The sequence below is a fragment of the Macaca fascicularis genome, chromosome X, assembly GCF_037993035.2.
Source record: "Macaca fascicularis isolate 582-1 chromosome X, T2T-MFA8v1.1".
NCBI classification, from domain to species: domain Eukaryota; kingdom Metazoa; phylum Chordata; class Mammalia; order Primates; family Cercopithecidae; genus Macaca; species Macaca fascicularis.
In genome coordinates, this window is record NC_088395.1 from 5,333,635 (window position 1) to 5,359,229 (window position 25,595).

Genomic DNA, 25,595 nt, shown 5'->3' on the forward strand with positions numbered 1-25,595 from the left:
TGGGTCTTATTACTGTTCCAATATTGTGAATGAGTTAAGTGGTGCTATATTGTATAGACCTGTGTTTGTGTATTGCTACTTGTTCTTGCTCTCACACATTTCATGTTCCTCTGCTCTTTTCAACTGCTTGTTCTGTAGACTTGGAGAGCCAGCATCCGACAAAAATTATAGTGTTACAGAATTTGTTAATCAGCTCTCAGCACTGTATAAGAATAAACCCCTGAGTCGGCTTCTGTGATTGCATTTTGCCTGATATACTAACTAAATTTCACAAAATTTGGTTTATACCCTGAATGGACTAATTTGCACTATTAAAAATCATGTGATAGAAGAATTTTTAGTGGTATGATGAAATTAAAGTGATATACATTGTAAATTTTAAAACTGCCGATTGCACATCCAAAATAAAATACAATCTTTATTTTGGGAAACAAACCATGCACTGTGTATTTGTTTATCTTTACGGGCAATTTTTTAATCTATAATTTTTTAAATTCACTCAGTATTTGAAGAGGAATATGTATTTTAACTATGTTTTCACATTCTTTGCAGGACACCGAAAACTCAGAGAGACCCTGACTGGAATATTAAAAAGAGGCCCTCCTCACTGTGTTTGATCATTGCTAGTGTTACTGGAAAGAGGTCCACATTCAGACCCCAAAAGAGGGTTCTTGGATCTCATGCAAGAAAGAATTTGGGGTAAGTCCACAGAGTAAAGTAAGAGCAATTATTAAGAAAGTAAAGGAAAAAACGAATGGCTACTCCATAGGCAGAGCAGTGCCTTGAGCTGCTGGACTAAGGATACTTATGAAACAGCCAGGTGGGCGGGGGTGCCTGGAGAAACTCCAACCAGGTTGCCCACTGGTGGACTCTGAGGTGGAGCCTGGGGAAGTTCACAAGTTTGCAGCAGGGAGGAGCCTGGATCCTCCTCTTCCTGTGTGAAACCTGGGATTCAAGCTGCAGGTGGGAAGCCCTCTAGCAGGGACTCTGGCCTTGTGGAGGATCCCTGTTTTCCCCTTTTTTTCCTTTTTCACCCAATAAAACCCTGCTTCACTCACCCTTCAAACCGTGTGCAAGCCTAAATTTTGGTAGCCATGGGATGCACAAGGACCCCATCTTTAGCTGAACTAAGGAAAAGTCCTGCAACACTTAGAGTTATTTCTTGCTCCTATGCCAAACAAGAAGTGGATTATTCATAAAATTTCCAGGAAAGGGGTGGGCAATTTCTGGGAACTGAGGGTTCCTGCCCTTTTTAGACCATACAGAGTAACTTCCTGATGTTGCCATGGCACCTGTAAACTGTCATGCACTGGTGAGTGTGTCTTTCAGCATGCTAATGCATTGTAATTTGCATACAATGAGCTGTGAGGATGACCAGAGGTCACTGTCATTGCCGTCTTGCTTTTGGTGGCTTTTGGCCAGCTTCCTTACCACATCCTGTTTTATAAGCAAGGTCTTTGACCTGTATCTTGTGCTGACCTCTTATCTCATCCTGCGACCTAGAATGCGTAGCCTCCTCATAAGCAGCCAAGTAGGTCTCAGCGTTATTTTACCCAGCCCCAATGTAAGATGGAGTTGCTCTGCTTCAGATGCCTCTGACACTATGAATTCATCGTAATTTCTCCTGCAGATGCTTTCCAATACTGACAACTGTGCATGAATACTTCCATTCATATTAGAAAAACAGATTACAAAGTCAATAGAATTTTCTGGGATTTTTTTGTTTGTTTTTGTCTTATCCAGATGAATTGCTTTATTTTCATTTCACTCATATTGATTTGGTTTCAGTTAAAATAAAAATATTATTTTCAAAGTTATTGGAGAGCAGTCATTTTAGAAACAAACAAAAAAAGATTTGTTCCACTTGCATGCATTTTTTTTTTTAGCTAGAGGTTTTTAATCTCACTCTGGCTGGGCATGGTGGCTCATGCCTGTAATCCCAGTACTTTAGGAGCCCAAGTCAGGAGGATTGCTTGAGGCCATGAGTTCAAGATCAGCCTGGGCAACCTAGTGAGACCCCATCTCTACAAAATAATTTAAAAATATAACCCAGAGTTGTGGTGCACACCTGTAGTCTCAGCTACTCAGGAGGCTCAGTGGGAGGATTGCTTGAGCCCAGGAGGTAAAGGCTGTGGTGATCCATGATCATACCACTGCACTCCTAACTGAGCAACAGAGCAAGACCCCATCTGTAATAATAATAATATAATTCTGTTATTGTTGTTTGCCTCTTATTACCCACTAGTTTTGTGATGTATTTTTGCCTTAATCTGCTTATTTATAAACATTTCACCTGTAGCACTAGAATAAATAGGTTCTGCCACATTAGTAAATTTCCAGATATCATTTTAAATAGGAATTTTAGTTTTAGAAGAGAAACAAAACCAAAATAATGCTAACCTGTCTTTTTTTTTAGAGCGGTGTATGTACACATTTTCAAGAATTAGTAAAAAGTCAAATACCACAAGTACACATCTAAATTTATCTTGAGAATCTCTACCACTATTTTTGTTTGAATTTAATTAAACCATAAAGAGCACTGTTTGCATGAATCTTTGTATGAAACTGCTCTACAATACCACTGAAGAGAAATTTTAAAGTACAACCCTGAAATTCAGGGAAAAAAGTCATTTGGATTTAAAGCAAAACACCTTTATTTAAGCTGAAGAAAAACACACACACACACACACAAAATCTCAGGGATACCTATGATTGAAGCCACTAATATTTTAGAAAGTCAAATTCCTTCATCTTTCAAACCTATTGGTTTCAAAGAGATCCGCATACAGAGAGTTATACAACTGCGGGCTTTGAGTTTGGCTGTGAGCTCTTGAAACTGTTCATAGGTTTCTAAAACTGTGGCGATCTTCCTGTCTTCTCTTTTTCTTTTATATCCTGTTTCTAATTTGTTTGATGGATCCTTTTGATCAAACCTTCAAAATATATCCAGAAGCAGATACTACTTCTGAACAAACACCACAGCTCCTCCTACTCAGAACCATCCTTTTTCTTCCCTGTGAATTTACGCAACCATCCTTGATCCTTACTCTTGGGCACACTTCCAAGACTCCTCCATCCATTCAGCAGAGGATAAGTCCTTTGCGCAATGCTCTCCAATAGTCCCCCAACTCAGTCAGCATCAAGACTTGAAGATATCTGGCACCATCTCACATTGAGTCTTTATCTTAGATTTCCCTGGCTTCTCTGACTTCCAGCCAGAAGTTACCTTGCTTTGCAGGAAGTTCTTGGTTCACTCTACTTTGAGGTATCCTCTTATGGAACCCTAAATTCAGGTTCATGCAGCTACAGACAAGCACTGAGACATTGGGCTTGGAGATCGAACAAGATTTATTCAATTTGGTCAAAGCAAGAAGTTGGGAGAGCAAGATGTCTCAAATCCATGTTAACAAAAAGAGGAAACAATGAGTTTTTAGGTAGCTAGGGAATAAGGGAGAGGCAGTTTCAGGGAAGTGAGGGGGAAAAGTCCGTGTTTCCTTATTCTCAGGTAACATCTTGAGCAACCAGACTCCTGGGTATCAGCAGCTGGTTGCAATGTCCTTCAAGGCGTTCATTCCTTCTGCAAACTTTCTTCATGACCCTCAAGTGACCTTCTCCTGCTTGACAAAGAAACAGTACATCGGCAGTTTATCATTATATTGCAGGAACAAGGGATGATGGGCAAAAAGTGAGTAGTTAACCTGTGCAAGCAAGCAAGAGCTGAAGCAGAATTTTCATGATTCTAGTCACTAAAAATGCTAGGTATAGGAATCCTAAGGGGCCTGGTTTCATTCCCACTGCGGTGGAGAAGGCTTTTTTCTCAGGTCTCTCTCTCTGTTGCTCACTGTCTTACCTCTGTCAAGTCTTTGTTCATGTGTTGGCGTCTCTGTGACACATTTCTTTTATACCTTTTGATCCTGGTTAAAATTGCATCACATAACCCCTACCCTCACCATCACCTCCACCCCCTGCCCCAGCCAACCTGGTCTACATTAACCATTTTATAACATTTGTCATCTTACAAAATACTACTTAGTTTATATGATATATTTGCCATTGTGTGTCTCTTCTACTAAAACATAAATCCATCCAAGGTAGGGATCTCTCTTTGTTTTGTTTAATGCCAACATATTCTCAGTACCCTTCCTGAGATATTCATTGCTCATAAAATAAATACTGACTAAATCAACTAGTACATGCACAAATGCACAAAAATATCTACAGCTTTTCTTAGTGAGATGGGAGAGTTCCCTGACTCCCTTGCAGGACTTGGAACAGGGTTGTGACTCGCTTACTCTGCCACTGCATATTCAAACCCTTTACAGGAGGGAGAGCATGAAGGTGAGCAGGTGCAGGAGCCAGGGTGAGTGCATCTTGGCTCTGGCTCCATGATAGTGTCTAGGGGTGTTACAATGCTCCTTTAGTCCTGCTGCCTAGGGATGGCGTAAGTGTTAAACAGCTCAGTGAAGAGTTAGTGTGACAACCCTTTTGGGTTCCCACACCCAGTAGGTCCTGAATTCTTGTCTCATGTCCAGTAAGAATGAGATTACTTGGACTGGAAGGATGGTGAATGTGGGGATTTTATTTGGTGATGGAAGTGACTGTCAATGGGATGGGGAGATGGAGTGGGAAGGAGAGGAGGAGAGGAGACTCTCAATGGGATGGGGAGATGGAGTGGGAAGATGATCCTTCCCCTGGAGTTCGGCTGTACGATAGCCAATTTCCTTTCTGACTGCTCCCAGCCAAACTCCTCTTGATGTTCAGATGCTTCCTCTATTCTCTCCTTCTCTGCTGTGCCGCTCTGTTGCTCTTCCACTCTGCTGCTCTTCTGCCTATGGAGCCTGGGGCTTGGGGTTTATATGGGTAGAGGATGGGGGCATGGTAGGCTGGAGAGGTCTTGGAAGAGGCAACATTTGGGCATGGAAATAAGAATGTCTATTTCCATTTAGGGCCACAGGTTTCCAAACTTGAGTGTGGGGCCTTTGTGGGGGAACTTTCCTCCTGCCTCCTGTCTGTATCATTAGGAGAAATTTAACTCAACTTCACATAGTAACTATGTGGGATTACTGCAAATATTTTTTTTTTTCTCTCACCACCTGATTACTAAAATAGCTACTGTCTTTCTGTTATCGAAATGCCAGGTCTAGGTTCTCCTGCTTGCCACACAGAAAGGCAATCATTGAGACAACGAGTATTGCCATGGAAGAAGGCTTAAATCAGGTGCTGCAGTCGAGGAGATGGAAGATCAGTCTGAAATCTATCTCCCTGACTGACTCAACTTAGGGGTCATATATAATAGCAGGGAAGAAATGTAACTGTGTGTGAGAAAACAGGAACTAGGTAGGGATAAGGAAGAGGAGTATTCAACGGGAGGCAGGTGATTGGTTAAGAAATTGGAAATTAGAGAGTGATAAGGAAGCAATCATGAAGAATGAGGGGTCTGGCATCTCATTGTCTGGATGTGGTAACCTGGTGAGGTTTTGTTCTTTGATAATTTTTGAGTGCCCTGAGGGTCATTTCCTGAAGAAGGAACTCAGATAAAACAAATGTAAGGTTCAAGTTGCTTTAAGACCAGAAGTGCCCATTTCTATATGTATCAAAAAAAAAAAAAAAAAACCCACACAAAAACCAAACAAACGAGAAAATAATTGCCTATGGGACTATTGGGTTGGTGTCAATTGATTAAAACATTTTGCAGGATTTTGTAAATTTGTGAAAGTATTTTGGATAGTTGTGCATTAAAGCCCTTCGAGGTGTTCCAGTTGATGAGGGAGACAAAAAGGTATTTCATGGAGACAAAAGATTGGTACAAAGGCAGTAAGTAGCCGGGAGCTGGAGAAAAACATAAAAGCAGACATCAAAAGGCACTATATGCAAGTGCCCATTTGGAAGTAGATTAAAAAAAACAAAAAAGAATCATTATAAGTTAAGTTATTATGGAAGAAAAAAAATTCATGTGTCAGGAAAGATGCAATTCATTTATCATTCATTCCTTATTCCTTCCTAAATTCATTTCTTAAATTTTTCTGAGCACGTACTGCATGGGTCTGTGGAGTATTCTAGGTGTAGGGAGTAAAGTAGACATTCAAGCTGTTTTTGTCTGCTCAAACTTCCTTGACATGAGACAAACAGCACATCAAGAGCTCAGTGACACTGCTGTGTCTTTGCCTGAAGGGTTTGCATTCTTCAACTTGATAACTGGGTACAAGATCCCTGCTGTCTGCAGAGCACCCAGGCAGCCAACAAAAGTGAAAGGGGCTGGGTGCGGTGGCTCACGTCTGTAATCCCAGCACTTTGGGAGGGCAAGGTGGGTGGATCATCTGAGGTCAGGAGTTCGAGACCAGCCTGGCCAACATAGTGAAGTCCCATTTCTACTAAAAATACAAAATTTAGCTGGGAGTGGTGGCATGTGCCTGTAATCTCAGCTACTCAGGAGGCTGAAAATGAGCAGAAAATCCTAACAGATATTTCTCAAAAGAATACATACAAATGGCCAACAGTGTACAAAAGCATGCTCAACATCACTAGTTATCAGAGAAATGCAAATCAAAGCCATAATGCAATATTATCTCACCCCAGTTAAAATGGCATTTATCAAAATGACAGGCAATAATGAATGCTGGTGAGGATAAAGAGAAAGGGGAACCCTTGTACACTGTTGGTGGGAATGTGAATTAGTATAGTCTCTAGGGAAAAAATGTGGAAGTTCCTCAAAAAAACTTAAAATAAGCCAGGCATGGTGGTGTGTACCTGTAGTCCCAGCTACTTGGGAGGCTGAAGCAAAAGGATTGCTTGAGCCCAGGAATTCAAGGCTGCAGTGAGCTATGATCTCACCATTGCACTCCAGTCTGGACAACAGAGCAACACCTTGTCTCTTAAGAAAAAAAAAAAAAAAAAATACAACTTCCATATGATCCAGCAATTCTACTACTAACTATATATCCAAAATAAAGGAAATCATTATATCAAAGAGATATCTGCACTCCCATGTTTATTGCAGCACTATTCACAATAGTGAAAATATGGAATCACCCTAAGTGCCTATCAACAGACGAATGGATACAGAAAATGTGGCACATAAACACATGATGGAACATTCAGCCATAAAAATGAATAAAGTCCCCATCATTTGCAGCAACATGGACAGAACTGAAGATCATTATGTTAAATGAAATAAGCCAGGCACAGAAAGACAAACATCGCATTATCACTCATATGTGGGAGTTTTAAAAATGGATCTCGTGAAGACAGAGCACATTGGTGGTTACCAGAGGCAGGGAGGGGACTGGGGGAGGGGAGCGTGGAGAGAAGAAAAAGAATATAAATATAATTACCACTGAACTGTGCACATAAAAATAGTAAAGATGGTCAATCATATATGCATATTTTACCTCAATATAAAAGAAAATTTAATAAAAGGAGAAAGTATAAATAACACAGTGTTCAGTCCTCATAATGCTAAAATCAGTCTAATGGACAAAGATTTGGAGGCAGGTAAAGACTTACTTGGCATTGTTATTTTTTCCCCTTGGTTATGTGACAGAGTGCTCTAGTTTAGGTAGGGATAAGGATCTGAATGCTGTGTATTTTGGGCATTTTTTGTCTTCAGTGTTAGAGGAGTAACTAATCAGCAGCCAGGAAGGATATAGTGTGGTGGAAAGTGACCCTACAAACAGGAGGTGGAATGTGCATGTAAGGAAAATTTGGAAATTACTTCTAACATCTCTTTTGCAAGTTGTTTCTCACTAGTTGGTTTTCTACTTTAGCTATTTGCTTAGATCACTGAGTAGGTGGCTGTCCATTCGTAAACAGCATAGTATTTTAAGATAATTCCAGCCTGGGCAACTTGGCAAAACCCCGTCTCTACTAAAAATGCAGACAATTAGACGGATGTGGTGGCACATGCCTGTAATCCCAGCTACTCAGGAAGCTGAGGTGGGAGAATTGTTTGAGCCTAAGAAGTCGAGGCTGCAGTGGGCTATGATTGGACGGCTGTACCCCAGCCTGGATGGCAGAGCAAGATCCTGTCTCGAAAGAAAAAAAAAAAAGATAATTACACTGCAGACTGACTGCCTTACAAGAATGTCATATTGTGCTTTTCTCATATGGACCTTAAGTGCTAATTTCCATCCAGTTTCTAGCATTTGTGTTCACTAAACAAAAATCATCTTTGTTATTGAGATAACAAAGAGAATTCTGCACTTATAGTCTAGGTGAAAAAACGTTAAATAAATGGCAGAAAGCTCTAAATATTGACAGGAATAAGTATGAGATGTGTAAGATTGGCATAAGCATACTGAGAAAAAAGAATAAGGAACTGGGAACAAAATTGTAAATGGAGAATATTTAAATAACAAAATAAAAGAAATATTTATTTAGAAACTAACCCAATTACACTAGATAAAGGTGATACTTAAAACAAAGATAACACTTGAAAATACTATTGTTGTTAGTTGATTTTAGAGATCTACTATTATTAGAATAAATAATAAATAATACATTTTATATTTATTCTCTATTTTATGCTTTAATATGCCTGTATGTCATTATTAATACTGGAATTAAAAATGTTCAACATAATGTTATAAAAAGACTTTGTAATAAAAAGCATTCAGCTTTACCCTTAATTTCTTTTAAAAAAAAATGCAGATTAATGGCTCATTCTTGATCCAATTCTGAGTTCCATCAATCAAAAATCAAGTATATTTTGGTGCCAAAAAATGCAATTTAACTGTGTATTAGATACTAGGAATTATTATTTACTCACAAGAATACAACTAGAATTGCATAGTTGAGATTTAGACTTAGAATTAGACTTTGTCTGGAAAGGATATTGAAATTCTTAGGTGCATGAAAACACGTAGCCTTGGCTGGGTGCAGTGGCTCATACCTGTAATCTCAGCACTTTGGGAAACCGCGGTGGGCGGATCACTTCAGGTCAAGAGTTTGAGACCAGCCTGGCCAACATGGCAAAATCTCATCTCTACTAAACTCTACTAAAAATATAAAAATTAGGCAGGCGTGGTGGCTCACACCTGTAGTCCTAGCTACTTGGGAGGCTGAGGCACAAGAATTGCTTGAACCTGGGAGGCAGAGGTTGCAGTGAGCCAAGATTGCACCAGTGCACTCCAGCCTGGGTGACAGAGGAGGACTCTGTCTCAAAAACAAACAAACAAACAAAAAACACCACATAGCCTTTCATTTGCTGTCCTGTATCAGGACATATTCTGATATCCTATATATCAACCGTATATCAAAACATTTCATATACAATTGAAGCAAATATAGTATCACAAAATATTAAGAATTGTTCAGTCTAGGACAGAGGATTTAGTGTTATTATAGTGCTTGCTCTTTATTTCTGTACATTTGAATGTTCTCAAAATAAAATGACTGGAAAAGCAATATTGCAATTACTGGAAAGAAAGTAATCCGTGTGCACTTAATACAGTGTGAACACTTTTATTTATTCCTATTTTATTTTATTTGAAACGTGTCTTCTTTAAAATTTGGAGTAATGGTGAAAGGCCTTTCAACAAATTAACAGATTTGGTTGTCTTCCTACACTACTGTCATTTACGTAGCCTCATGGCAGGGAAGAAGACAGGGTTAGTAGTTTAACATTGGCTGCATGAAAGCTAAGCCTATGATGTGAGCTTCAGGGACTGCATTTCTCAGGAGAAGCAAAAACCACAAACTTGTACAGCAGTCAATGCCACTATTTAATGTCTAAAGTGTACATGAAGGCTGACTTAGCAGAAGGCTTCATTCATTGGGATGCCAAGCCATGACTCCCCCACAGAAAGAAGCCTATTGCATAGTATAGATTCATCACTTTGTCCAAAGTCTTGTGTTAAATAAATTCCAAGAACATCATCAGGTAGACCCCAAATAAATGTGTGTGTGTGTCTTTATTTTTTTAAAGTTAACACTCTTTGGAGTTGCACATGCGTATGAGTTGCTCACAGAATAAATGATCAATAATAGATCATACTGTGGCTTAAGGGATAGAGAAGGAAACATCTTTTCTATTTGACATGGTGTCATAGCATTAAACAAGGCTGACCTTCAAGGAAGCCTAAAGATTAGAAAGAGGCCTCTGATTTTTGATTTGGCTACAAATTATTTTCAGTTTGGTGATAAGTTTTTATTAAAAAAATCTAAAAGGTTCAAAGAATTCAATAATGAACTTAATAAAGTACAAGTAATTGTGATATATAGAATCTCATTTTGCAGATATCAATGAGTAAAACCGATTTTATTCTATTTATTCTAAGCACAATAATAATTTATAAGACTCTTAATTGCATCGTGGTATGGAAGGTGTGGACTATAAGTAGGGGAACAAAAGAATTTTAGTATTGAGAAACTGTGATGCTACCATAAAACATTATTCAGCAAAGTTTACTCTGAAGTTCAGAATTCTCTTAAGGGAGGTGCTGTTTTTAGTGCTGAGAAACTGCAGGTGTCTGACATAAAACGGGTCTGATTTCCACAAACCCAGTTCATTCTGAAACACTGTCAGGATGTGTTACTTTTGGAAATGTTGAACAAGTTGGGATCACTTTTGAAGTAGACACAGAAAATGCAGGCGTCCATTTCTCTGAACTTTTAAACATTTCTAGACATACTAGTCTGTAATGGCCGGGCGTGGTGGCTCACGCTTGTAATCTCAGCACTTTGGGAGGCCGAGGCGGGAGGATCACGAGGTCAGGAGATCGAAATCATCCTGGCTACCACAGTGAAACCCCATCTCTACTAAAAATACAAAAAACTTAGCCAGGCATGGTGGCGGGCGCCTGTAGTCCCAGCTACTCGGGAGGCTGAGGCAGGAGAATGGTGTGAACCCGGGAGGCAGAGCTTGCAGTGAGCCGAGATCGCACCACTGCACTCCAGCCTGGGCGACAGAGTGAGACTCCGTCTCAAAAAAAAAAAAATTACTGAGGCTCCTAGAGAGAGCAGGTACCAGCCATGTAAAGAAAGTTTGTGTTCATGTATGCGTGTGTGTGTGTGTGTGTGTGTGTGTGTGTGTGTATGTGTGTAGGAGGGTGCTATGATCTGAATCTAGGTGTGCCCCCCAAATTCCTATGTTGACATCCCAATCTCCAAGGTGACAGCATTAGGAGGTGGGGTCTTTGGGAGGTGATTAGGTCATGAAAGGGCAGTGCTTGTGAATGAGATGAGTGCTTTTATAAAGGGGACCTCAGAGAGCTCCCTTGTCCCTTCCACTATGTGTGGACACAGCAAGAAGGCGCCATCTATGTACCAAGAAGCAGGTCTTCACCAGGCACAAAATCCACTGTGCCTTAAGCTTGTACTTCCCACCTCCAGAACTGTGAGAGATACATGTCCATTGTCTACAAACCACCTAGTCTAAGGTATTTTGTTATAACAACTCAAATGTACTAAGACAGAGGTGATGATCAGCACGGTGGTTGCTTCTGGAGGCTGTTCCACACACAGGGTTGAAACATGTGTGAACACCATGAGAAGGCAGAGGACTTGGTCAGCTGGAGGAGCTGGCATAGTGTGGTTCAGTGCATGAACAAAAGACTGAATCAATTTCAGGTGAGAGAGGTATAAGTGAGCTCTCATTGCACTGGTCCTTGGAGGCCATACATACTTTGAAGCTTGTTCTAACAATAATAGAAAAATATTTGAATGGTTTTAAAGAGGAAAAGATCCTTAGATGTTGTGTCGGTAATAGATTGTGGAGGGTTAAGGGTAGAGGCAGCAAGGATGTGTAAGAAGGTTCTGAGGTTGTCCAGGCAGATGGTGGCAGTCATGGTAGAAATGGAAGTTCAGTAAAGTTTGCTTTCAACATAGACACAATAGAATTTATTAAGGTATTTATTGTGATGTGGGACATACTAAATCTAAATATGAATATTGATGACTTTTTAGATATAATGACTTTTTAGATGTTCAGACATGTGGCAGAAGGGAAGAGGGATAAGTGAGATTTAAAAGCTAATACCAGTCATATAACAAGAAATGGAGTTGGTCTTATTATGGTATCCATGTCAACATCTTGGACAACTTAAGCACTGATGTGACATCACAGATATCTATTGAAGATGATGCTTTCCTGGGGCATTGATACCAGGAAAGTGAACTCATCAGAGGCAATGTTAGAAGTCTGACCATCACAGGGAATGGTGTAAGGATTTGGTGTAAGAAGGTGAGAGAACTCAGAAAGCAGCAACCACCTGTTTAGTGTGGATGTTAGCAGTTCACTACGGCCACACACTACCAGGAATTCTTGTTTATTTTATTTACTGTTTGGGTCCAGAAACTCCTGAACCCTGAGGGGTGGTGCATGTGACGTCAGTACTCATCACTTCACTAGGTGGGATTTTATGTGGAAGAATGCCTTGTAGGTTGTAAACCTCCATACATCAAGAGACAGTCAATTTGTCATCATTCACAACACTGATGTTGTAGAAATTCACCACGGACAAGGAATTAGCCAATGCTGAATCGTTTTTCCTGGGGAAATACAGTGTTGGGTTTCTGTGAGACTACAGTCACAACATTTTCATCACTGGAGCAACATATAATCTGTTTTATGTGTATTTCTGTTTAAAGACACCTTATTTAATCTATAATATATTGCTGATCCATTCATATTGGACTTACTGCCAGCAGCACTATAACTCATGCCTGAGCAAAGCTTACCTAACACACGTATTATCTCTGCAAGGCACATCACAGCCTTTGAAACCAGAACTTCCTCCATAGAAGTGATGTTTACAGTCTTTTTGAATAGACACAGAAATTGATCCTCCTGATCTTAAGGTTTAAAACTTACAATTCTCTTAACTGAGTTTCTCTCCCAGGAAACTCACCATCAGGCTTCTCAGATAGTATCACGGAGCTGAAGCTCACCAGATCACTGCATTCAGACAAAGAGAAGCCAGAACCCTAACTGCCTAACTGACCATCTGCTTCCTGTTGACAAACTCCTTTTCCTTACCTCTCCCTAATTCCTGTTTTCCACTTATAGCTGTATTCTTTGCCTCCTTTATGAACCCCCAATTTTAGCTAGCTGAGGAGATGGATTTGAGACTTATCTCCTATCTCCCTGGCTGATATCACCCGAATGAAGCCTTCTTCCCTGGCAATACTCATTGTCTCAGGGACTGGCTTTCTGTGCAATGAGATACTGACCTTCACTGAACCCCTGAAGTTTCAGGAGCACCTTCTTGTGCTTAGGGACACACGAAAACACTGAAGTCTCCACTTCAGTGCCATTTTAAAAAGTAACATCACCAATGAAAAGCACGAACATGCAAAAAAATGAATGTGGCACTGAGTAGACTTTAAGAAGTACACTTGCTTACAGTACAAAAGCTGAAAGAAGACAACACATTGCCTTGTTTAACCTCAGATAGGAAACTTCGTATCAGGAGACTCAAATTTCTGACTGCTCTGTTCATGTCCATGACTGACTGCAAAAGCACCACCAGCATTGATGGGGGGGGGGGGGGAAATGTTATCTGGCAGGTAAATTTGCAACTTCAGAATTCATAAATGATGAGGATGGACCACACATCACTCTCTAACAAAATAAGGAGATGCAGAAATATGAATTTATAGAAATGCCCAGTGTTAAAAATGAAAAACTCCCACTAGCTCCCAATAGATCTCTCTTTTGTGTACCCCTCAAAGTGTTAAGCATTAGAGATAAAATATGACCCTGCTGGAAAATGTAGGCATTGACAACATCCGCAAAAATAACATAAAGTATTGCAATCAGATAACCACATGGGCACAATACTGGTGGTTGGTTGATATATTTGAATGGAAGAAAATTTCAAAAGAGAGAAGCTAGATGATTTGACATTTAAAATTCAGTATCAGGGAACTCAAGAAAAAGAGGCATGAGGGTGTTGGATGATAGATTCCAGAAGACAGGTCATAGAGTGGGAATTTATAAAATAGCTCCCTTGTCTACTTTTTCCTGGGGATCCTGAGGGCAATCTGTCAGTTACTAAAACCTCTGCCTCATTTTTTCTTCCAATCTATGGATTAAATATCCACTCCCAGGCCAGTTTAGAAAATGACACTTAAGCCTCCTCAAATCCAGCTATCATTCCTTACAGGCTCAACCCTAAGGCTGGACCCACTCTCTCTCTCCACTTGGTGCCCATTTGCAAAGCTGTGTCTCAGAGTGGCTCCCATTTGCAGAGAAAGAAGCAAAGAGGAAACACATGGCTATGGTTCCTTTGTGTTCAGTTCTGTATCCCCCTCTTTCCCATCCGAGGTTGGACATTCAGCATTGTCTGTGATCTTTATTGGTTTTCTCTAATATTCTCCTTTCCAAATCTGTAAGCAGCATATCCCTCAAACCTACAACTACAGCACAGTAAAATCTTAATATTCCTGTTGATTCCAGCATGAACCTTAGTAGTCAAGGATTTTTTTTTTTTCCTCCTTAAGCACTCACTATGCGCAGCAGTCAGTCTGCTCAGAGTTTTATTGACATCAGTGATCCTGTTAGCAGCTGCAAATCTGTACGGGTCTTCAGCAACCTCAGTTCTTGACTCTTCAGAAGAAAGAATTTCAGCAAGGGGCATGAGGCAGAGGGAGAGACTAAGTCAAGTTTTAGAGCAAGAGTGAAAGTTTATTAAAAGTTTAGAGCAGGAACAACAGGAAGTAAAGTACACTTGGAAGAGGTCCAAGTGGAAGACTTGAGAGATTCAAGTGCACGGCTTGACCTTTGACTTGGGATTTTATACATGGACATACTTCTGGGGTCTCACATTCCTTCTGCCCTGATTCTTCCATTGGGGTGGGCTGTCCACATGCACAGTCGGCTGCCAGCACTTGGCAGAGGCTGCATGCAGTGTGTTTACTGGAGTTGTACGCATGCTCACTTGAGGCATTTTTCCCTCATCAGTTGAGGGTTCCTAAAGGAAGGTCAAACACCAGTTCAACTCTGCCATTCTGCCTCTTAATGTGCATGCTTGAGTCCACTCATCAAACCCCTGAGAACTTACTGGGAAGTTGCTGATCAATAGTTTCAGGGTTTAGAAAAAATCTATTGGTAGACTGTCTTTCCCTGGTGCCAGCTGTGACCAATCATTATTTTAGGCAGACAACTTAACAACGGCCCGCTATCACCTGATGGTCGCCTGACGTTCCTTGATCGGGGCAGGAGCTCTCCTGCTCTGCTCATGTCTGCTCGACTATCTGCTCTAACATTCCAGTTATTAGCTTTGAATGCAGAAAAAGTTGGGGAGAGACAGACACCTCCAGCAGTCTTCTCCCAGCATGAGATGTCTGTGGATGAGTCATGGAAAAAAATAGATCAGGATTCTCTGCTTCTTCAAAAACAAATCCTCAAGTGACCCCATAATTTTGCTTTAAAGTAATTTTTGTGAACATTGAGACAGTCCATGACTTAATTCAAGAATGGAAATTAGTTGTAGCATCTTGTGGGCTGTGTGCCCAGTGACACGCTACATTAGACACACTGTTATATCAGTTTAGCCTTGTAAACTAAAAATATAACCTTAAGCCCCCCAAATAACTGAATGGGCCCCCCTTTTGCCCACGAGTCCCAAGGGAAACCTGAAAGGCTGAATTCCCAGCCATTACCGAGCTGAGGTGGAGGTGTTAAACTCCTTTTTGGAGTTTAGGCAAAACTGACCAACATTAACCTTAAACTAGAAACCATAAGACTGACAAAACAGATGCTTTGTGGAATAAGATACCAAATGCCAAGATATAGCATCATATGACAGACAGCAGGCCCCAAAGGGAGAAAATCAAAATATTTTATCACCAAAAATAATTTACTTGACATATTTTGAAATGCCCTAGCAAAGCCATCTCTTGTGGTGGTGGGGTGTGTGTGTGTGTGTGTGTGTGTGTGTGTGTGTGTGTGTGTGTGTATTTGCATCTATAGACAATCTCCATGAATGCAACCAAGCCTTCCTTTCTAGGTCTTTCCTGGATCTAGGAGAGATTAAATGAGTGAGTCTGACACCTTTCAAGTCTGAAAAGAGATATTTACCATCTATTCTCTCTGAGGGCTGCTGCCTATGGGGTTTCATCTACATAACAAGAATCTTGGTTTCCACAATTCCTCTTATCTTAACTCAAGCATTTATTTCTACTAACTTCAGGTACTTAGACCAGACTTAAATTTTTCAAGCAATCACTAATCAGAAAATCTGTAAATCCACCTATGATTTGTAAGCTCTTGTCAGAGGCATGTGAACCAGAGCAACCCCATCTTATATAGAAGTTGGGTAAAATGAGGTTAAAATCTACTGGGCTGCATTCCCAGATGGTTAAGGCATTCTAAGTCTAAGAATGAGACAGGAGGTCAGCACAAGATACAGGTCATAAAGACCTTGCAGATAAAACAGATTGCAGTAAAGAAGCCAGCCAAATCTCACCAAAAACAAGGTGGCCATGAGAGTGACCTCTGGTCGTCCTCACTGCTACACTCCCACCAGTGCTATGACAGTAAGTGAGCCACACTCCTGTCACAAGTCCTGCAAAGGGGTCAAGGGAACTCTCCCATCTCAATAGCATCCTAAAACAATAGCCAAGGAAGTTAGAATCACACAATGTTTGATTTCTTTAGAAAAACTAAAGATAATATCTTAGCATATATCCCTGACATGTTTTTTTCAGATATCTGGACTGTCACCAAACAAATCTCCTGGCATGTAGACCTCAGGTAAGGGGAACTGAAGACTGAACTCTGACTGCCTGTTCTTTGTTCTATGTGTTTTTTTGAGGGGCCTGGAGGAGGTCATGCTCATGAGCCACAGCTAACATTCTTTCCTGCTGACCCCAAATTTTTATTTATTTATTTATTTATTTATTTTTGTGACAGGGTATCCCTCTGTCACTTAGGCTGGAGTGCAGTGGCATGATCTCCACTCACTGCAACCTCCGCCTCCTGGGTTCATGCGATTCTCTTGACTCAGCCTCCTAAGTAGCTGGGACTACAGGCGCCCACCACCACACCCAGCTAATTTTTGTATTTTTTGGGAGAGATGAGGTTTCACTGTGTTGGCCAGGCTGGTCTCTAACTCCTGGCTTCAAGTGATCTGCCCACCTTGGCCTCCCAAATTGCTAGGAGTACAGGAGTGAACTACTGCACCCGGCCTGACCCCAAATTTTTGAACAAAACCTTCTCTCCTTAACCAATTCCAAATCAGAAAATATTCTCATCTACTTATGTCCTGTATGCCCCCACTTCAAAATATTCTTCCATGTTAGGCCAAGACCAGTGTGTAACTTTTTGGTATTGATTTACTATTTTGCCTGTAGTTTCTGCTTTCCTGAAGTTTAGCTCTACCTTTGAAAATCATTACCTGCAAGCCATTGCAGAGGCTGGGTCTTAAGTGTGAGCTGCCTGATTCTTCTTGCTTGGTATCCTGCAAATAAACACCCTCCTTTCTCCTGCTGCAAAGCCTCTGCATGGATATAGGGTCTTATTGTGCTGGGTGAGTCCACCCCAGTCGGGTTGCATAACAATGAGCAGGGAAGAAATTTGCATCAGAACCAGGTACACCTTTTTACAAGGTACAGAACATCTTTGGGAGAAATAAATAAATAAAATCATCATCCCAACTATTAAGACCTTTAGCAATAGTGTTTTAGTACCAGTTTCAGCTCAGATGTTGAACTTTAGGTTACATTCCCAACATTCTTTCAAAGCTGTCCTCTTTCTCCAACTCCAGAAAATAAGTATCATGAAACTGCAAGACTATGGTATTTTTTAGGGTGATAACCTTGTACTTGCTCTAATCACAGGGGGAAAAAAAAAGATGTTGACCTGTTGAATCTTGTTAATTGTTGAACAAAACACTCGCAAAATTGTTAGCTGTACTCTCAGTGATTAGATTTCTGGTGGCCTCAGAATGTACTACTGTGCACTAAGAATGACCTCCAATGGCCTTCACTCTTGGAGTGTGGGTGGAACGTGTGAATACAATGAGTGATTACTCTCATGATTTGGTTATTTTATGGTGCAAAATGGCAAATAGCTGAGTGATCCCAATTTAAGCAACAGGGGCCCATAAAAGCTGACCATTTTCTTGCTGGGTTGCAGAAGGTGAGGTCAGAAGGATATGAAGCATACAAAGTGTTTCCTTGCTTATTTATGGATTTGAGGATACAAGGAACCAATGATTTCGAGTAAGAATTCTTGGGCAGCTAGGTGTATGTGTTGCAGATGTGTAGTAGCTTGAATGCATAGCAATGTGCAGAAAAGATGATGGCAAATTTGTTGGAATTAAGGCTGCATCTTTCTTCTCTGAAGATTAATCACCAGGTTATATATGGTGTGTCATTTGTTCTGAAGTAGTAAAGGTATTTTCCCATGTTCTGGATTAACTGTTTCAGAAGGCAATTTATTATTCTCTGTTTTACGTGGTTTTTTTTTTTTTTTTTTTTTCTTGTGCTTGCAGAGTGGCTAACAGTGGCATAAATCTCTCTTTTGATGAAGCCTTTCAAATCTAAGGAAATGGAAATAGAATAAGGTCCTCAACTTTCTTTTCTAGAAAAGTCAGTGCCTAGATCATAATGTTCACTTCTGTGGATGGAGCTGCATCTCCGTAAATGGAAGTTGTCTCAAAGAGGCATGCTGTTCCACATCTGTCAAAACTGGGTCAGTAATACTCAATTTCCTATGCCCAAAGCCTATGTCCTCTATAATCTATTTTTTTATGTATATAATCTTTGTAACTTATGGATGGATTAAGAGGACAAAGACATGGGCATTTTGTGTGTTGGTATTAATACATATTTATTCATTGGGAAGCAAAATATGAGAGCCCCCATAAAAGCATTGAAATTGATTAAAGCTGAACGTGATGTAATGTAGATTGTCTGAATAATCTCTGCATAGCATGCAGATTTGTTTTTCAACACATTTTTTAAGCTGTGCTTTGTGTATGTGTACACACCATCTGACAGCACAAATAATAAAGATAGGAAATGCCTTCTATGCATCAAGACTCAGTTAATCTTTTACTATTAGGATTAGGTGGCACACAAATTAGGCCTTTCATTCTAACTTTTAAATTTCAAAAGTTCTCAAGCTCATAATTGCACATATCTCAAATATTGGGATACTTAACTTACGGTCATCATAAAGTGTCCTCTGTCCCCCACAAACATGTTAACTCTCTACTCTCTACCTTCAGCTCTGTGTTTGAATTGGCCATTGCTGACTCTTCCCCTTCTTTTTCTGGTTCATGGCATTTCAAGCAATGCAGAAAGACTAGACATGGCCATTGCAACAGTCATTGGTTGCTGTGTAACAAGCAATCCCCAAATATGGTGGCTCAAAGCAGTGAATATAAACTCACACGTCTTCTTTAGGTTGGGACTTGGTGAGCAGCTCAGCTCATTGATTCTGGTGCAGTCCAGTTGTCAGCTGGGGATGCAGTCATTTGAGACTGAACTTGAGCTGGATGATCTTCTTCCAAGAGGACACCTATGGTGATGCTTGGGAGGCTAAAATTCTTCTCCAGCTGGCTTTTTCCATAGGGCTGTCCATAGCATCGGTTTCTTAAAAGGGAATGATCAAACAGAGAGAGAGAGAGAGAGAGAGCGTGAGAATAAATGTTACATTTTATTTATTAAAATAAATGAATGTCACATTTTAATTTATTAGTTTATGTATGTTATATTGTGGCTTTATATATATATATAAATGCATATCAATTTTGTAATTATGTACATACATATCATATACATATACAGAAATTATGTACCTATGAATCATATACCTAAATATGATTAAAATGGTAAATTATACTATATATATGTACATATGCATGTACATATATACATGTAGGTGTGTGTGTGTAATACAGTTTGCCATTTTAACCTTTTCAGATGTACAGTTCAGTGGCATTCATTACATTTAAAATGTTGTACAAGCATCACCACTGTTATAGATTGAATTGTTTCCTCCCAAAATTCACATGTTGAACGCCTAAATTCCTACGTGACTGCTTTTGGAGTTAGGGTCTTTAATGAGGTAATTAAGTTAGAATTAGGTCACTAAAGTAGATCTCAATCCAATAGGACTGGTGTCCTTATAAGAAAAGAAGATTAGGATACAGGCAGTCACAGAGGGACAACTGTGTGAGGACACAGGGAGAAGATGGGGTCTACAAGCCAGGGAGAGAGGCCTCAGGAAGCACGAGCCTTGTTGACACCTTGATCTTGGGCTTCCAGCCTCCAGGACTATGAGAATATAAATTTCAGTTATTTAAGCTGCCCAGTGTGTGGTAGTTTGTCATGACAATCTTAGCAAACTAGTACAACCAACTGCCTATTTCCCTATTTCCAAGTCTTTTTCATCACTCTGGAACCATTATTCAATAACTCCCTCTTCCCCATTTCCCTAAGCCTCTGAGGATGTATTAATACAACCACCAATATGGGTCCTAGATTACTGCACACACAAAACTTATGGCCAGGACATTTTGATATCTATAAACTGTCTTTGATGTTTCCTTTTTGCTGTTCCCCATGGATTTCCATTCTATAGTTCCAACCTTGGTCATTCATCAAAAAACCATTCGCAATCTCCTATCCAGTCCATCCCTTGATTTGGAGAAAATGTAGGTTCTGTTATCTCATGGAGTATTGCTCATTCTGCTAATAAAGACATACCTGAGACTGGGTAATTTATAAAGGAAAGAGGTTTAATTGACTCATAGTTTAGCATGGCTGGAGAAGCCTCAGGAAACTTACAATCATAGCAGAAGGGGAAGCAAACACATCCTTCTTCACATGGCAGCAGGAGAGAGAAGTGCAGGGAACTTGCCCTTTATAAAACCATCAGATCTCATGAGACTTATTCACTATCACAAGAACAGAATGGGAAAAACCCTCCCCCATGATTATGGGAGCTACAATTTGAGATGAAATTTGCGTGGGGACACAGCCAAATAATATCACATGTGGACTATGAAACTCATTCCTTTAGCAGGAATTTATCTGAGCACATATTGGACACCAAGGACTAATGGAGTGCTTGTGTTCTACTGTTGTGTATGCCTTAGTGTCTTGGTTACATCTAATTTTCAGCAGACCTGTGTAACTCATGCCAAAAATCCAATAGAAGAAAAAGATAAAATAAAGCAACAACAACTGATGTGTAAACATTATAATTTCATGAGACCAAATTGCATGCAATAACACAAGACTTTTAGAATTTTGTGGGATTTTTTTCCACCTTTCAAATGCTTTCAAATTTCACATCCAAACTTAAAACATCCACAGTAACCTCTAATCTACTTTCAGTCTCAATAAATTTGCCTCTTCTAGATACTTCCCTTTTTGGACAGGTTCTCATTCAGTCACCCAGGCTGGGGTGCAGTGGTGAGATCATGGTTCACTGCAGCCTCAAATTCCTGGGCTCAAGTGATCCTTCTGCTTCAGCGTCTCAAATAGCTGGGACTACAGGTGCATGCCACCCTGTCCAACTAATTTTTAACTTACTTTTTGTAGATTTGGAGTCCTGCTAAATTTCCCAGGCTTGTCTTGAACTCCTGGGCTCAAACAATCCTTTTGTCTCTGCTTCTCAAAGTGTTGGGGTTACAGGTGTGAGCCACCTCACCCAGCCTATGTATTTCTTACTGGTGGCAGCAAACAGTGTTCGTCCTTTCGTGTCCTCCTTATTTTACTTAGTCGAACAGTGCATTTTAGGACGTAATCTGAAAAGTGCCATACTATTACATCTTCCATTTGTCATTGGTCACACAGGCTGACTCAAATACAATATGGAAGGAGGATCCCACAAAGCAATAAATTCTAGGAGGTGAGAGATTATCAGGACTCATTTTGGAGGGTGTCTGTCATCATCATTTAGCTATTTCAACATGACTTTGACATTTGGTTTACCTGCCTGCCTACCTATGTACCTCTCTACCTACCAACCAATTTCCCATCTCATTCTACAGAGTTATGAGACCTTCATATAATCTTCTGGCTTCTGAATTATTGCTAGTACCTTCTAGATACCTACTGTTCCAGGAGAGCAGGTCTATGCACACCTACCCACAAAGGCCGAGGGAGCTGAGAGGCTGAAGGAAGAAGCTGATAAATTCAGTTTCTAAGAATGAAACATTTAATAGGGACTTATTAACAGAAGCCATGTCTTGGCCATCTGTGAGAAGATGGATCTCCCGACTGTTAATCACAAACCCAGGGCTTATGATATACCTGCTTCAGAAGTGATGTGTAAGACAACTGAAGTTGACCACTCAGGGGAAGGCAAGAATACTATATGATCATAGCCTATAATTTGCATAAGGGCAGGATTTATGGTAAGTATGTGATCAAGGTTCTTTTTATGGGCAGGATTCACAGTAAGTATATGCTAATAGTAGATAAAGTAGAAATCTTAGAGGCACTCCCAGAACTGGGGTTACTCAGAAGTCAACATGGCGGATTAGCATCCAAGATGGAGTGATTTTAACCTCTGTAGCTACACACATATGTGGGTGTCACTACCCTTGTGTGTGTAACTTTACCTGCCAAAACCTTTCTTTCCTTTATGTGCATTCAGACCTGCTTGGATTTGTCAGAGAATCTTTCTGTAGGAAGTGTTATGAACCCAATTGTGTCTTTACCCCTGAGATAAGAGTTAAACGGGGCTGAAGTGGTTTGCTTAAAGTTGTAAACTTTAGGTAACAGAGACATAAATTACAGCTGTGTCCTGTGCCCTCCATCCCATTGTTCTGCTACAATACATAATCCTTCTCCACTGGCTGATTTGAAAAATTACTTTTAAATAAGCAATGAGGTTGTGTTGCTCATTGACCTGTGGATGTTTTAATTTTGAATGTGAAATCCAAAAGAAGCATTTGAAAGGTGGGAGAAAGAAAAGCAAAATTCTAATAGGTCTTGTGTTGTTGTATGCAATTTGGTCCTGTTGAATTATAATGTTACATATCAGTTGTTGTTACCTTGTTTTATTTTATTCCATTGGATTTTGGGTATGAGTATACACAGATCTGCTGAAAATTAGATGTGACTGCAGCATCAAGGCAGACGCAACAAAGTAGACAATGTGTAGAATAAGGTGAAATACTATCTCATGACTGAAACATATTTTCTCAGGAGAATTAAACTTTCTAATTAGTATATGCTAGTAATTGCTAAGTTAATCTATCCCCTGAACCCTACACCCATAGAGCTAACTGCTTTCTTGATACAGCTCACAAATGCCATCTCAAACTTGAAACAGTCAAAACATGACTTCTATAAATCTGCCATTTCTTCATCTCAGAATACATCATCATTGCCCAAATGAGTGGACAGAGAAACATGGTTTGTCAGTGACTTCTTTTTTTCCTCTGGTGCAGCATCCTAATTCTCTGCAGTCTTTGGTATATAGCCTGTGTTCATTTAAGTGTCTGTTGAAGGTGTGAGTCTGATGGTTGAGTGAGATGGCAGAAGCCATAAGTGCTGAAATTCCAGGGATATGCAGATAGAAGATGACGAATGTTTCTTGATGAGCAGCCAAGGTTGTAACCACAGGATGGAAATCCACGGGAAGGGAAGGAAAGGAAAGGAAAGGGAAGGCGGCGGGTGGTTTGGAGGGGGAGAAAGGAGGGAAGGGGAGGGGAGGGCCATAAAGAACAGTTCATGGAAGTCAAAAAGTCCTCACTACAAGTCTTTTTTGCACAAAGGGATCTGCAATCCATTTTGGCTATTTTATATCATATATTTTGTGCTTTTACAATCAACGTTCTAGTGTTTTTGTTGTTGCTTGTTTGTTTGTTTTTAATGATAAATGGGGCCAGGTGTGGTGGCTAGTGGCTATAATTCCATGTACTAGGGAGGCTAAGGTTGAAGGATCACCTGAGGCCAGGACTTCAAGACCAGCCTGGGCAACATAGAGAAACCCCATGTCTACAAAATTTTTAAAAAGTTAGCTGGGCTTGGTGATGTATACCTGTAGTCCCAGCCACTCAGGCGGTTGAGGTGGGGGTAATCACTTGAGCCCAGGAGTTCCAGACTGCAGTGAGCTATGATCGTGCCACTACATTCCAGCCTAGGTAACAGAAGGAGACCCTGTCTCTCTCTCAGACAAAAAAAAAAAAAAAAAAAAAAAGGCATATCGGCATCGGCAAGTCATCTTTCCAATAATTGAATAACTTAAAAATAGAAGCACAACAAATAATTCTCATGTCAAAAGTCAAAACTTAAAAAAAAATTTAGAAGCTCTTGAGAAAAATTTGAAAAATCAAAATTCTAAAACTGAGGCATATATGACTCAATAAGAACTCTGTTTCCATTTGTTTTTTGAATGTCGTATCTCAGGATATGTAAGTTCCTGTAATAGTATTTGATCTTATATACAAGTCTATCAAGTAAAGAGCTCAGAGAGAATCATTGAGATTAATAATGCTATTGTTCCCAGTTTTCCATAGTGGATAATTAGATTGCAACAGTCAATGAAGTAGCTTTTGGAGTGTCACAGATGAACATTATGGGGAACTGCAATCCGGGAAGTATCGGCAGAACTTGAACTCAATCTTTCTGTCTTGAGTCACTCCAGAGTGGAGGGTATAAAACATTGACTTATTCCAAATCATATTTGCTCACAAGGAAAGTAGATAAAGGTGAAGTCATTTGTGAGCTTCTATTGTGAGCACATTGAAAACTGTCTTTAATAACCTATTTTAAATGCTGTCGAGTATGAGGCAGTAAAACTTGTTCTCTTAAAAATTCTGTGTCAGTGTCAAAACTATTTTCTTTTTTAATGATGTTTTTTATTCTTGCGATCCTAATTTCTCAAAAGAAGGTGTTTTCATCATTAAGATTTTTCAATCCTGTTCATGGCACATAAAAGCATCAACAATTCACCAAAAGAAAGAAAGAAAGAAAGAAAGAAACCAGCCCAAAAGAGCAGTGCTTTGCCAAGCATTAAAATATCCATTTTAGGACAGATGTGATAATGCCTTATGTAACATGATCAGAGTAACTCCCTTTAGTCCTAAATCCACAGCCCTCTAAAAATAAATTATAAAGTAAGCTGTCATATTGAGGCCAAAGCCTTTGTTTTCTTTAGGATTTAATGGTCTTGAGAGTTCTCCGCTACCTGCCTCCTGGGAAAAGACTATTCACAAACCACATGAGGATTTGACAGAACGCTGTCAAAAACATGTGTCAGACATTTGTTTTCTTGTGCTTATTTTCCCTTTTTAATGATAATTATACTAAATTTGCATTATTAAATATATTGTATATAAATTATATTATAATAATGTAATTAAATTTGCCTGGAATGACTTGTAATATGACTGAATTCTTTTTGTTAAGTTCCTAGTTGTGATTTTAACTACAATAAATGTGGATTTCATAGCACTCCAGGCTACATTTACTGGGCTGGTGAGGTGCATTGTAGGTATGTAGTTAGCAACAATGTGTTGTACATTTCAATGTAGATAGAGGAGAGGACTTGAAATGTTACCAACACATCAAAATGATAAATACTCAAGGTGAGGGTTACCCCAAATACGCTGACTTGATCATTACACATTCTATGCATGTAACAAATACTCACATGTGTCCCAGAGATATGTAAAACATTATGGATC

The 25,595-nt window shown here is 39.8% G+C and overlaps 2 long non-coding RNA genes across 3 annotated transcripts in view; one reads left to right on the plus strand and one right to left on the minus strand.

The window, feature by feature from the left end:
* Positions 1–558: 558 nt before the first annotated feature.
* LOC123571267 (uncharacterized) lies at positions 559–18,845 on the plus strand. The gene is made up of 3 exons (XR_006695442.2): positions 559–699; positions 16,648–16,693; positions 18,435–18,845. It is a non-coding gene; the product is annotated as an uncharacterized lncRNA (long non-coding RNA).
* The window catches only part of LOC123571268 (uncharacterized), a 99,554-nt gene continuing 77,294 nt past the window's right edge, over positions 3,336–25,595 (minus strand). For both annotated transcript variants that reach the window (XR_010584160.1, XR_006695443.2), the window contains exons 2-3: positions 19,338–19,539; positions 3,336–3,614 (exon numbers count right to left, since the gene is read on the minus strand). This is a non-coding gene — a long non-coding RNA (uncharacterized lncRNA). The remainder of the gene's footprint in view (positions 3,615–19,337; positions 19,540–25,595) is intronic.